General features: G+C 52.4%; 1 pseudogene; it reads right to left on the bottom strand.

The window, feature by feature from the left end:
- Positions 1-124: 124 nt before the first annotated feature.
- LOC116667818 lies at positions 125-9,673 on the bottom strand (annotated as a pseudogene).
- Between the last annotated feature and the right edge of the window lie 3,902 nt (positions 9,674-13,575).

Genomic DNA, 13,575 nt, shown 5'->3' with positions numbered 1-13,575 from the left:
TGGGACAGGAGCCAACCAGAGGGTTTGGAGACAAGGAGTGATGGGACCTGATTTCCATTTGTTTGTTAGTTGGTTTGTTTATGATGAAATAATTTATATTTAGAATTAGCCAGCTGGATTCAGTTTAGATGATCCCAGTTTTGTTGACACCACCCAAAGCATCATAGTCAGGGCCAGTTGAACATAATAAGCCTTCTCCTCTCCATCAGACCCCATGATGTCAGAAAAGCATCTTCCCAGCCTGTCTGATACAGTGTTGATGGCCTTGACCTTTACGATGAACACATGTGTGTTGCTGTCTTCTATCTTCTTCATGGCACACTCGGTAGCCTGGGGAACTTGATGTTGGAATAGTGGTCAAGCTTGCTTCTCCTGGGGGTGCTCTTCCAAGGGTATCTGGGCTGCCTTCAGAGCCACAGCGTCTTGGTCCTCAGGAAGGTAGGTGATGTGTGGACCTTCTTTTGTGTGTGTGTCTGTGGATGCATGTCAGCATTGCCTTTTTGGCCTTCAAAGCCTTTGCTTTGGCTTCAACTTTGGGAGGACAGGGGCTTTCTTCATGTTCAGTGCCATCTTCAAGAGAAGGGTCCTCGACTTCCATTTTCACAGGATCATTCTGGCTTGAGAATAATGGAAGGGTGCAAGGCCTAAAGCAGGGAGACTGACCTGCTGCAAAGCCCCAGGGGAGAAAGAATAGGGGCTCAGATGAGGCAGGTGGCAGTGAGGAGAGGAGTGGTCAGATACAGGAAGTATTTGGAGGTAGAGCCATAGAACTTACTGACATGTGGGTGAGAGAGAAAAGGGTCCACCATGGCTTCAAGGTCCTACCTGAGCAATTGCCCTGCTACTTCCCTGCTCCAGCCCATTCAAGAGCATCTCCCAGGCTTTCCAAATTGCTAAAAGAAGCAGTTTGCCAGGGACCTAAGGTCTCCACTCAGGTTCAGGAAGACTTCCCATGACAGGGAGCCCCATCAATACTGGGGAGACCATGAGCCCCTGGAACCTCTAGGAAAGGGAGAGGCCCAGATGGGGGTCTTGAGGAGGCTTAAGATTTAGGAGCAATAGTGCATGTGGCATCTGGGATATTAGGCATTATTCCCCCAGGGCTGGCTTGGTGTGGGAGAAACACTCACTCTGAGACAGCCCCGGCACCTACAGCTGCCTTTATTAAGCACCTGTTGTATGCCAGACCCTGGGCTGACTAATTTACAGATGTTGTATTATGTCTAATCCCAGCATCCCTGTTTGGTCGGCGTGATTATCCTGACGATGAAAACCGAGACAGAGAAAGGTTCAGGCATTTCTCTGAGACACTCAGCCAGGCAGCAGAGAAGCCCACTGTGGAACCCAGGTCTGTCTCACTCAAAAATGTGTGTTCTTGCCATTCTTCCAGGCTGTCCTACTTTGCTCTTTAAAGAAATAATTTTGTGACCCAAATAAATCTAATTGGTGACATTTCCAACTGGAAGACCAGGGGACCTGTTATATCTCTCCTGACCCTCTTGTTCTACAGAACATTATTTTTAGAAAGGAAGGAAGGAGATCCCTTGGGGGTCTACCCTTCAGATCAGCTTCCTTGAACTCTTCTTGCTCTTCAGAGGCCTCTCTTTTCTTCCAGACTCACAGGGCTCCTCTCTGCCTCCCAGGCTCCCACAGCAAGGGAGGTGGGGCAGGGAGGCCGGCGTCTGGCCCCCACTTGCATCCATGGTGCTGAAATCTCAGGTATCAATTCAAAAGCAATCTGTGCCTCTTCTTTTTTGGCCAGAGAATGGAAGAGCATCAGAACAGCAGACTCCCAAGAGGAGGAGTCATTTCTCCACAGTATTTGGGTTGCCCTCATAATTTAATCATACCGATACCCAAAACTGTAAATGGAATGCATTGTGAGACAGTGATTGGCACCTAGAGTCACTTATTATTTTGTCAAGTATTTGACATGCCGGTCAATTGCATGAGCAATGTATGCTTGCTTGAAATTGATCATGAAACACCTCATGTTAAGCTTCCTCTATCTGGTTTGGTGGGCTGGGCAGGCTGAGACCTGCAGGAGACCAGTCCCCAGAGGGCTATCCCTCAAGGGAGTCACCAGTGGACAGTAAGAATGAACAGTTACTGAGGTTTCCCTGTGTGCCAGCCCCCACCCTCCGTCAGCGTCCTGCGAGGATGAGACTGTCATTGTCCCAGTTACACCCAAGGAGATGGGATCTTGAAGAGCCAGAAAAAGCTGGACTAGGATCTGAACTCAAGTCTGGAGCTCCAAACCATCCACAAGCTAGATAAAGTCATCCGGACAAGCGTGGAGGAAAAGGACAAGGAGGGGGAGCCCTGGGGACTCCAACATCAAAGGCTGAGGAAGCAGAGGATGCTGGAGAAGACCAGTCAGAAGACAGGAATGACCCAGAGGCTTGCGGGGAGGAGGGTGTGGTCACAGAGGCCAGTGCTCCAGAAAGTCCACATCATCCCTCTCAGATTAGGAGCTGCTCTCTGCTGGCTGGTTCAGTGAGAGGTGGGGGCAGAGGTCCAGGGGCTAAAGAGTAAATGGAAATAGAGAGACAGTGATTTTGCTGAGAAAGGACAGAGCAAGATAAGAGGACAGTTAGGGGGCAATGAAAGCAGATTGGGTTGGGTTGGGTTGGGCTGGGTTGGGCTGGGCTGGGCTAGGGCTGGGTTGGGGGCTGGCTAGTACTTGTTCTAGCCTCAAGGAGGGGAGGGAAGGAGCCAGTAGAGGAAAGAAGTTGAAAATGCCAGCGAGAGTAAGCCTTTGGTGCAGTGATGTCACAGAGCGGACTGCAGGGAGAGTGAGTCTGTGGGCCAGGTGCCTCTTTACCTGTGGGAGGAGCAGCACAGGGTGGCCCCAGGCTTCCTGAAGAAGGCAGAGAGTGAGAACCCTAAGGCCTGAGTCTTTCCAGCCATTCCCTTACATTGCCTGGTAAGATGCCTCATAAAATTAGACCCTCTGTAAATGCTTGTTGCTCTGAATTGGAGGGAAATTGCTACTGGATGATAAGACAGAGGGCTCAGTCCAGCCCACCAACCCTCTGCACCCCTCCCAGGGGGACCCAGGGTGGAGTGAAGGTGCAGACGCTCTGATTCCCTGGGCTGATGGAGGAGTTGGCTGTAACAGAACACGGGGTGTGAGCGGCCAGGGACCTGGAAGTCACTCTCAGAGAGCCAACTCCCTCCTAATGGGGTTTGCTGTCTTCAGATATCATTGATCCTGTGTTCACCAGACTAAAACCTGATATCCCTGGACAGGAGTGAGCTTCCCCTAATGTCCTGAGAAGTCTTTGCTGCCCACGTTGTGCCAGATGGTGCTGAAATGGGTGAAGGAACGTAAGCTTGTTCACTGAATACTTCTCTTTGGCAGACAGCAGGAGTAGGGGGCTGGGGTCCCCGAGATGTGTGGGCTCAGAGCCCAGACCCCAGCTCCTCCACTTCCCACCTGTGCACCTCTGAGAGTTGTAGGACTTAGGAGAAGACCAGAAGACTGAGTCCAGTGTCCTGCCCAGAGCAGTCGCTCATGAATGGGAGGAACCCTTTCCAAATACGGCTCATGATGGGAAAGCCATTCTCACGCCGTCCTCACATCAGATAGTCAGAAGGAAATGTCTACCGGCCAGAAGAGCAGACAACAGGAAGCAGGCAGGAGGCCCCTCTTATCGGATCAGTGAGGCAAAACCCAGAACTGTCCCCAGACTGTGCTCAGTGACTTCTAAGGTGCTGGTGACACCGCTGGCAAAGCCTCCTGTTGACACAGCAGCAGGTGGGCCTCCATCCTCAGTGAGGTGGAGGGGGGTGGGCGAGCCCCGACCAAGCAGGGCAGCTGCCCTGATCTGCCAGGGTGCAGGGGTCCTTGGGGCCCGACTGTTTGGGGCCACAGCGGTGGGGCAGATATCAACGCCTACTATTACTATTACTCACACAGGTTAGAGGCCTGGCAGACCAGGGCCCAAGGAAGGGTGAGTTACTATGTCAGCCTGGTGTCAGGACAATTCAGCGAGGATGTCGTGACCGCTGCCAGGCCCCGGGCAGAGTGCTGGTGGGGCTCAGCCCCACCATGTAGACAAGACAGATGCTCCAGAGGTGTCCTCCACAGTGTTCCTCCTCAGAGCTCCAGCACCTCCTGTGCAAGTTCCGGAAACTTCACTTCCTCTATAAAAGGGGAGAAGGGGACACAGTCCTTCCCTCTGATGCCTTCAGCACTTGGACATTCCCCCAGCATCACCTGCATCATTTTGTGTTATTTCCTAGGACTGGTTTTCTTTTATATTTATAGTTTTCCACGATTCTAATTTTTAGACATTTGCTTTTCCATTTTGTGGCCTCTGTAGAATCTGCCTCATATCCTGGGTGGCGTCCAGGGAGAAGGAAGAAAGAGGAAGGAAAGAAGGGAAGCCGGCCCTGCGAGTTCATGGACATGCCTCCTGCTCCCACCAGGGGGCAGTGCAGCACCATGAGCAGGCTGGTGGAGCCTGGGTCCTAAATCTCAGCTGGGAGCTGCGTGCTTTTGAGCAATTTATACCCTTAATCTCCCTAAATCCTAGGCTCCCCACCTCTGATCTCACAGGCTGGAAAGTGGGAGGAGCACACCTCACCCCCCAAATAGCATTCAGATTCCAGGAGGATATATGCAAATTGCCTGGCATGTACGCAGCAGATGCTCAAAGGTTGTGTCTGGTGGTCCTTAACCTGGGACATTTCACAATGTCTGGAAACACGTTTGGCTGTCACACCTCAGGGAGTGGATTCTTGGATAGAGGCCAGGGATGCTGCTAAACCCCCTGCAGTGCACAGGACAACCCTCCACAAAGAATCATCGGGCTCACAATGTCGGGAGTGCTGAGGTCTGGAAGACTTGGTCTACTCCCAGTTAACTTTGAGCTCCTAGAAGGCAGAAAATGTGTCTTGTCCATTTCTGTATCTTCCTCAAGGCCTGTCACACAGTGGTCAGTCAGTAATTGAGTGGAGGACTGAAATGAGAGGCAAGTAGTGGGATGGACTTGGTGGTGGGACCAGCCAGTGTCAGACCAGAGGACGAGATGTCATGGAGTGGGGTCGCGAACCTGACTGCATTAGCAGAGGTGCTTCCTGAGAGCTGCATGAGATTTGCAAAAACGAGACTGCCTCCTAAGCGTGCTAGTCAGGTTGCTTTCAGTGCTAGAGATCGGGGAGGACTCTTTTATAGAATTAAGCACCCCTCTGGGAGCCTTCTGCCTCAGGAAGTGGTCACATTGCAACAGCTGAATTAGGACATTTTCTGCCTCCTACAAATCTCAAGAGTGTCGTGTCTTCTTCCTCCCATTGCCAACCTGTGCCCTAGGCCTTGATCAGCTTTTGTAGAACCAAATGGTGGGAAGTCTAGAAGTCCCTTTACTGGAAGGACAAGGGACTCAAGGGCAGGGCAGATCAAGGAACAGAGATGCCTGTTATTTTTGTCTCCTTGGTGGACAGTCACGTGGGTGAGGGCCTGGCTTTGTCCCGTGTGATCCTCTAGAAGGCAGAGCATCCTAACAGGGGCCTGGTGTGAAGCATGCTGGGTCTTCAGAAAGGCAGCCTGGCAGGATGGGCCGGAGGTCCTAATTACACCATGGAGACTGATCCAGTGTGACAGTCAGAAGAAGTGGCGAGTCTGGGCAGGCTGGGTGGATGACTGGGGGGCAGCCGGTCTTGTGGGTGAGGCCCTATGGAGGAGGACGTTTGGACCATAGAATACCTACCGCCCTCAGGTGGGCAGGTGGGTTGTATGAGACAGAACCCTGGCCCTTGGGATGGCAGAGTGGTGTGACCAGGGAGCAGGGTGTCAGGGAAGTAGCATGTTAGACAGCCCCGGGTTCAAATCCTGACACCTCCACTTTGGAGTGATGTTCTGTTGTTTAGTCATTCATTCCACAGACAGCAATTGAGTTGTGCCAGGGACTTTTCGGAGACAAACGCAAAAGCAGACAACTCGAAGACCACTTGGAAAGGGCAACGCTGGAGACATTCAGCTGTAATGGGAGCCCAGAGGATCAGCTCCTCACCCAGGTGTGGAGAACCTGACAATGGAGTGGAGCCTGAAAGAGTGAGCAAGTTAGGTGCAAAATGGCAGCAGAAGGTTCTGGGCGGAGAGATCATGCATACAAACTCACAGAGGGAAGTTCCCATTAGATGAGTCAGAATGCTTTTGGTTGTGCATTGCTATTAGGGAGAGTTCAAGGATGACTCCTGGATTTCCAGCTGTTGAGGCTGGGAAGATGAAATGTCATCAATGGATGGAAATTACAGAGCAGGGGAAGCTGAGTTCTGTTTGGCTCCTTGGTGACCTTGATACCTTAGGGGCTCATCTAACAAACAGTGGGGTCTAGGGGCCGGGCGCTCAGGAGAGAGGACTCCCTGGAGGGACTAAGCCAACCCTACCTCGGCAAGAGTCATGACTACACGCAGAGCAGTGGGCCCGGGACTAAGCCCTGGGGAGTCCCCTGAATGAAGCAGTGCGGGGTAAAAGGAGCCCGGAAGGCAACCAAGAAGGAGTGTCAGGGTGGAGGAGGAGGAAGTCACAGATGCTAAGAGAAGGTAAGTTGAGAAGGGATGCATGATCCACTTGTCAAATACACCAGGTGAGGAAACGGAAGGGAGAACATAGTTGTGATGATGACAGTAGCTCACACTTACGAAGCTCTCATAATGCTCCAGGCTCTTTCGAAGCTCTGAGCATCCTCACAGCCACTCTGGAAGTCTGTCCTATGAAAATCCTCATTTCACAGATGAAGATCCAGGAGAGGGAGTTGACCAACGGCTGGTAAAAGGCCTGATGGAGGCAGCTGAGGTTGTACCAATGGTGACATCTGTGACCCCCATTTTGGGGGCAACCCCCCCTTTTCAGCCAATATAGAATGGCTCTGGTTGATCTAAGCCAATCGGTATATTCCAACCTATCCTCTCTCCAGTCTTATTGGTCAAGGGATGATCACATGACCTCACCCAAGTCAATGAGATCCAGGCCCAGGACTCTGAGAGAGAGAAACTCTATTTCTTCTGTGCTGAGTATCCAAGATGAGATGGTGTGAGGCTAAGAGTTGCCACAGCCACCTTGCAGGCAAGAGGGGTAAACCTGTCTGAGAATAAAGACAACACAAGTTGGGATGTGGAGCTGAGCTGAGCCATAGAGAAAGCTAGATGACAGTGTGACACTGAGCCCTGCCTCATGCTGTACCTGAAGGCTTTATCATTACTGAACTTTACTGCTATCAAGCCAATAAATTCCTTTCTTGCTTTACTAGTTTGGGTTGGCTTTTTTCTCATGAACTGAAAGCAAACTGTATCAGTTACCTATGGTCACAACTAGGCTGTGTAACAAATCATCTTCAGCTTAGTGGCTACAGCAGTTCAGCAGCATAAAAGCAATAAAGCAACTCATGAGACTGGGTTGATGTGTAGGTTGACTGGGAAGTTCTTCTAGCCTTGACCAGCTGGGATGTTGGGGAAAGCCAGGCTACATGTTGAGGCCACAGTGGTAATGATTTGTGTCACTGTTGACGTTTTGTCTCTGGAAGCTTTCAGCAGTGTAGGATAGGTGCTTGAAGGATGGTCTGTGATACTGATGCGGGGTTGAGCTTTTCATACACATGCTGCAGAACAGAGGTGCAAGAAACAAGGGCGGCATATGAGAGGCCAGGTTTTTTGTTTTGTTTTGTTTTTGCAGATTGTTACTCAGTTTGGGTTTGTGTGGGACTTCCTTGGATCATAGTCAGGCAGTGCCTTTTTTGCAGCAGACCTCCTAGGTGATGTGGGGTCCTTCTCAGAACCTCTCCTCAGGGGGTCTATGAGGCTGGGGGGGGTCCTGCCTGTGTGAGGTCACTCCCTCTTATCCGGAGTGTGATAGCTGACTGACTGATAGGCTAATTCTTTTGCGTGTTATGCCTTCCTTTGTCACCAACAGTGCAGGTCAGGGCTGAGCAGGTGGGCGGGTCACTGCAGCAGCTGCCCACCTGCTACTGGGTAGAACCGTTCAGCTGAGCCCAGTCCAAATTGTAGAACTATGAGCAAATAAATTGTTGTTTTAGTTACTAAATTTCAGGGTGGTAGAAATAGACTCATGGACACAGAAAACAAACTATGGTTACCAGGGTGGAAAGTGTAGGAGACGGATAGATTAGGAGCTTGGGATTAACAGATACATGTTACTATATACAAAACAGATAAACAACAAGGACCTACTGTATAGCACAGGGAACTATATTCAATTTCTTGTAATGAGCTGTAATGGAAAAGAAACTGAAAAAAAAAGTATGTATGTGTACATCTGAGTTGCTTTGCTATACACCTGAAACTAACATTGTAAGTTGACTACACTTCAGTAAAAAATAAGAATTAAAAAAAATTCCAAGGTGGTTTATGTTACAGCAATAAATAAGCAATAGAGTAAAAAAAAAAAACCTATTAAAAGACTATATTAATTTGAAAGAGTTAGTTTCCTGCTATAGCTGAGTCTTTGGGAATTCACTGGAACAGCAGGTGAGGGGCCAAGGATGCTGGCCAGAAGGCTGGCCCTAGGCAAGGCCTTTCACTCCTTTGAGCTTTAATCAGAGATTTGTAGATGTTTCATGATTTCGGGGTGCATGGGTGGGAACTTCCAATGAGCTCCAGGATGACAGGCCTTTCGATTTGGTGGTTTTGTCTGCACACAGCTAAAGCCCAACCTACAAAGCGAACTGGGGGTTCTTAACGATAGGTGTTGCCTGCAGTCATCACTACTGCTTATGTCTCTCCCATCCTGACGGAGCTTAACAGGTTGCAAAGCATTTCCTTTTGTTTCATTTTATCCTCTGTGTGCAGTAAAGCTTTGAGTCATTTTTATAGAGAGGAGACTGAGTTTGAAAGAAACTCTGCATTCCGCATCCCCCTCCACAAGATCACAGAGCCTGACAGCGCCCCCCACTCCTTCCTGGACGGCCAGTTGAGGGAGTGTTGCACCTGCTGCTCACAGATGGAGCACAACACCAATTTCCTGGGCTCTGAGAACTTCGTGCCAGTCCTCACCTCGCCATTCTGAGGTTGTGCTTACTGCCTGTGTTCCCCACTGACTGTGATCCTCCCTCCTGAGAACAGGGACTGTCCTGTCTCTTGGTGTCCCATGACCCAGCATGGTGCCTGGCTCAGCTAGGAGCCAGACGATGTTTGAACATTAGCACCGGCATCACCACCATCCTCTGCACCTCATCTGCTTCCTCACCTCTTCCCCTACCTTCCTTCTCCCCCTAGTGATGCTGATGGACTACAGTTTGGCAGTTAAGAGCTCAGATTCTGGTCTCAGGCAAACTCTGCCCCTGCGATTCGCTGCCTTATTCAATGTGTCCAAGCCTCACTTTCCACATCTATAAAATGGGAGTGATGGGGAGGCAACTGTTTTAGCCCAGAGTTTGGCACAAAATAGGCATTTAATAAATAATGTCTGAAATGTTTATAGTGGTGATGATGATTCACTCTTGGACATGATTTAAGGGTTGAAAGACTGATTTCAAGTGGCAAGTGGGTCACTGTCTCCCCCTACCAGATAAACGCGGCATCTGGTCTCCTCCACTCACTTAACCCTGCACCTGCAGGCACCTTCCTGGGCTTGGGGTGGTGTGGCCAGGAGTCCAGGCGTCTGAGTGAGGCATGTCAAGTGCTTGGCATTTTGTGGGCGCGCAGGAGGCATTAGCCGTTGCTCCAGTCCCCAGCGTCGCCACCACTCTTCTTCCCCATCCCTAGCCTCCATTTCCCAATCTAACACAGAGGCTTCACAGCCACCCCCCAAGGGACCAAGGCCCAGTTCAAAGTGTGTCTGCTCCCACCATCTTGGAGACTGTCCTTAGAAGAAAATTCTCAGAGGCTCCCTTCCCCAGGACAACACCAGGGTCCACAGTGCCTGGGGGAAGCCCCCCCACATTCCACGGCCCAGGTGTCATCACAGCACAAGTCCAGGTTAACTCCCTGGGGGAGACAACTGGTCCTGGAGGCTGCCGCCCTCACCTGCCCCAGCAGGCTGGTGATAGGACCAGTGCTGGGAATTCAGATCTGACCCTGTTCTGCCACCAAGTGGCTCTGTGGCCTTAGGAGCCCTGACAGGCGTAGAGAGGAAGACCACTGAGAGCACAACGGTGGGAGAATCGCTCCCCTCTCACTAGAGGCACCAAAGTCTTCATCTAGATCCCCAAAGGGGTCCCCGCCCTCCTCAGGAGGCCCAGTGTTGCCAGGCCCAGGCCCGCTTCTCCTTCCTTCTGTGCAGAACTGTCCAGCACCCTCCTTTTCTGGCCCGTTTCCACCAGTGGGAGGGACAGATGCTCCCTAAAAGATCCCAAAATGTCCCCCCTTCTCCTCACTGGCTGTCCAGTCCCCAGGAAGACTCACACCCCACTGACTCAGAAAGACCAAAGCCACCCACTTGCACCCCTCTTGCCCTTGAGCACCCCCAAATCAGCCATGCACACATATCCTTCAGACTTTGTAGCTGTTTTTATTATTAATATTATCTTCTCCTTTAAGCATCCCTTTAAGGGTGAAATGAAATCCAACCATTTACAGAGAAAATGATTTCAGAATGTACATATTGATTTTCCCATACAAAAAAAAATAATACTATTATTATTATTGGTGTCCTTAAATTATACATTTTCCAGGGCCCTGCCTGCTGCTTGGGCAAGTCCTGTCTCCCCACCCTGACTGTCACCTTTGCCCCCAAAGCTCTCCCACGCCTGCCTGTGGGAACCAACATGACCCGAGGGTGGGCTGGGCCTCCTTGAGTTTGGAGGTCATAGGGCCAATGGTTCCCAGGGAAAGAAAGCTGGCTATGGTGCCGGCCAGCAGTGCACTGGTGCTCACATTCACAGCTTGGTCTCCCTTCATCCTGGGGGAGTGGCCTGGGGCTTCCCTGCCCCTGATATTCCCAGTGTATGATGTGATTATAAGTGAAACTCTTCAACCCCATGCCTTGCCCTGCCGCGCAGCTGTCCTCTCCACTACATGGCCAGGCCTCCACTTGGCAATAACCATAAACATGCCTGGCCCTCCTGGGTCTGAGAGGGAAGGTGGGGCCTGGCAGATCTGAGCTCCTACCCTCTTCCTTCCCCCGCCCCTGAGCTGGTGAACTGGAAGGCAGCCTGAAACCCTTGCCAGCCTGGAAGGGGGCATCCGTGCAGCGGCTGAGGGTGCCAGGGGCATGGGGTGAGGAAGCTGACAAGGAGGCACGAGTCAGGAGCCCCCAGAGACTGCCCGCCCAGGGGGTGAGCAGAGGTGGCTGGGGAGGGCAGGCCCTGGCCTGGGCTGACCCAGAGCCACAGGGACACCCTGACCTCTTGAGCCACTTTCCGGCCCCAAGAGGGACCAGAGAGGGGTTGCTGCTGTAATTCCAAGGGAGGGGTTCCCTCGGGACACCCCTTATACAGGAGGGGGAGTGGGGGCAATAGAGCCCCCCAGCCTGCTTCATGCCTTCCCTCTAGAGGCTGCTCTGCGGCCAGCGCCCCACACCATACCCATGCCGGGCATTTCCCCAGACAGCTGTGGCGAAGGAGACACCCTCCTCTCCCGGCCCATCAGGAAACCCCCAATAAAACACCCGAGAAAGTCCCAGCTGGAGGCTGGGGGCCTGAAGTGGAAGGAAGGGGCTGGGAGGGAGAGGGGTCTCAGCTGTACAGCCCTCGGGTCAGGAGGATTCTCATTCCTTGGACCGAAAGACAGAGAGACAGATGGACCCTGCATCCCCATTAGCCTTGCTTTCCAGGCTCCCCAAGTTGCTTCCCCAAGTTCCAAGTCATTTGGGGAGTTGCAGGAGGTGTGGCCACAGGCTCCAGGCCCCGGGGACGGGGCGGCCTGGGCCCTGTTCCCACACCCGCACGCAGGCATATATGTACAGGGACACACTGACACAGACACGTACAAGCCCACGGCAAGCATGCACCCATGCCCATAAATACACACACACGCACGAACATGTACCACTCCACAGGCGGGCTCTGCGTCCTGGCATCACAGGTAAACATCTGAGGGGGCTTCCGGGAGGGGGCATCCCACCCTGCCCACAGCTGCAGGCTCTCACCGCACCCTGGCCCTGGGCTGGCAGTGTGGGGGGCAGCAGCAGGCTGTTTCAGGGACTCTGAACACGAGAGCAGGATCCTATGACTGCAACAGTCATTTCTACCCTCTCTCCCCCTCCCCCTGTGCCAGAGATGCTCCTTGTCCCCATATCCATCCCCTTCCCCTCCTCCTTCCTTTAATAAAAGAATGGGGCAGCCCAGATGAAAACTACTTTTTCCAGCTTCCCTTGCAGCTACTTGTGGCCATGTGACTAAGTCCTGGCCAGTGAGATGCGATCAGAAGTGACTGTGCCATCTCTGGCTTATGCTCTTAACAGAAAGGGTGTGTGCTTCCCATGCCTTTTTCTGTTTCCCCAGGACATGGAGCCACATGTGATGGTGGGAGCTGGAGCAACCACTCTATCCAGAATGGGAAGCTGTGATGAAAGAAGGCAGAGCTGCCCTATGAGATCCAGACCATCTCCCTCTAAAGAGTTAAGTTAGAAACAAACTTTTGCCTTGCTTAAACCACTGTACTCTGGGGTCTCTAGTTACAGCAGCTTAGAATCTACTCTGAAAAATACATCCCCTGCCCCTGTGAGGCAAACTAAGGAATGAGATGACATACAACTGGCTTTAATGTCCCCCTTGGGTCCAGGGCATCCTAGTGGCCCTTTCCTGGCCCCTAACCAGCCCCAAGGAGGGGCACATGGGTGACTCCACCTGAGACAGTGGGAAGCTGGGGCTGTGGGTTCCAGTGGGAAGGGGTGATGGGGAGCCTCCTCCCCAGAGGTCTCATCTACTAAGCTGGCTGATGGTCCCATCCCGCCCTGAGAACTGAACTCCTGGCCTTACAAAGATTGGGTGGGCAGCCGACAAGACAGTGAGATATAAAGTAAGAAGGAATGTCAAGGCCAGGTTTGGAACCAAAGGCTTCCCCAGGCCCCACACCTGTGTCAGCTTGGGAGGGGCTAGGGAGCACAGGTACCATCCCACACAGTGTGTATGTGGGGCAGGTGGGTGGCGTTCCTGCTCCCTCTGGCCCAGAACTCCTGAGGACACTAGAGAGCACCCATCAGCTGGATGCCACTTTTCATGCCCTCCCACCTGGGTGTCCCCTCTTCTTCCTGGACCCAAATGCATCTATTTACAGAGCCCTGGGATCTCCTGGCATCCACCCTTTCCCACTACGGGTCCAAAGCCCCAGGAGGCCAAATGGTAGGCTTCTCCTCAACGGGAACGCAGCTCTGCTCAGCTGCCCCGGCAGTTCCTGCAGGCTCCCTTCCCCACCCTGCCCGCCCTCCCCTGCTCCCCAGTAACCATCATGCACTCTCTGTTGGCCCCTCCTGGCCACAGCACTCTTAGTGAGTGGAAGGGCCTGCTCTCCTCTCCTGACAAGGATGTTTTCTGAGCCCACAGGCTTGACCCTGGATTCGCAAGGGCCGGAGGAGGGAAGACTCCCCTGCCCATCCATGCAGGGTCCTCACAAGAAACACCCAGACTGCAGAAGGAGGCAGAAAGGTAACAAGAGCGGCAGCCGTAACCCTGA

This window comes from Camelus ferus, chromosome 12 (genome assembly GCF_009834535.1).
Source record: "Camelus ferus isolate YT-003-E chromosome 12, BCGSAC_Cfer_1.0, whole genome shotgun sequence".
In the NCBI taxonomy this organism is placed as follows: Eukaryota; Metazoa; Chordata; class Mammalia; order Artiodactyla; family Camelidae; genus Camelus; species Camelus ferus.
This window is presented reverse-complemented; position numbering and strand designations above follow the sequence as displayed.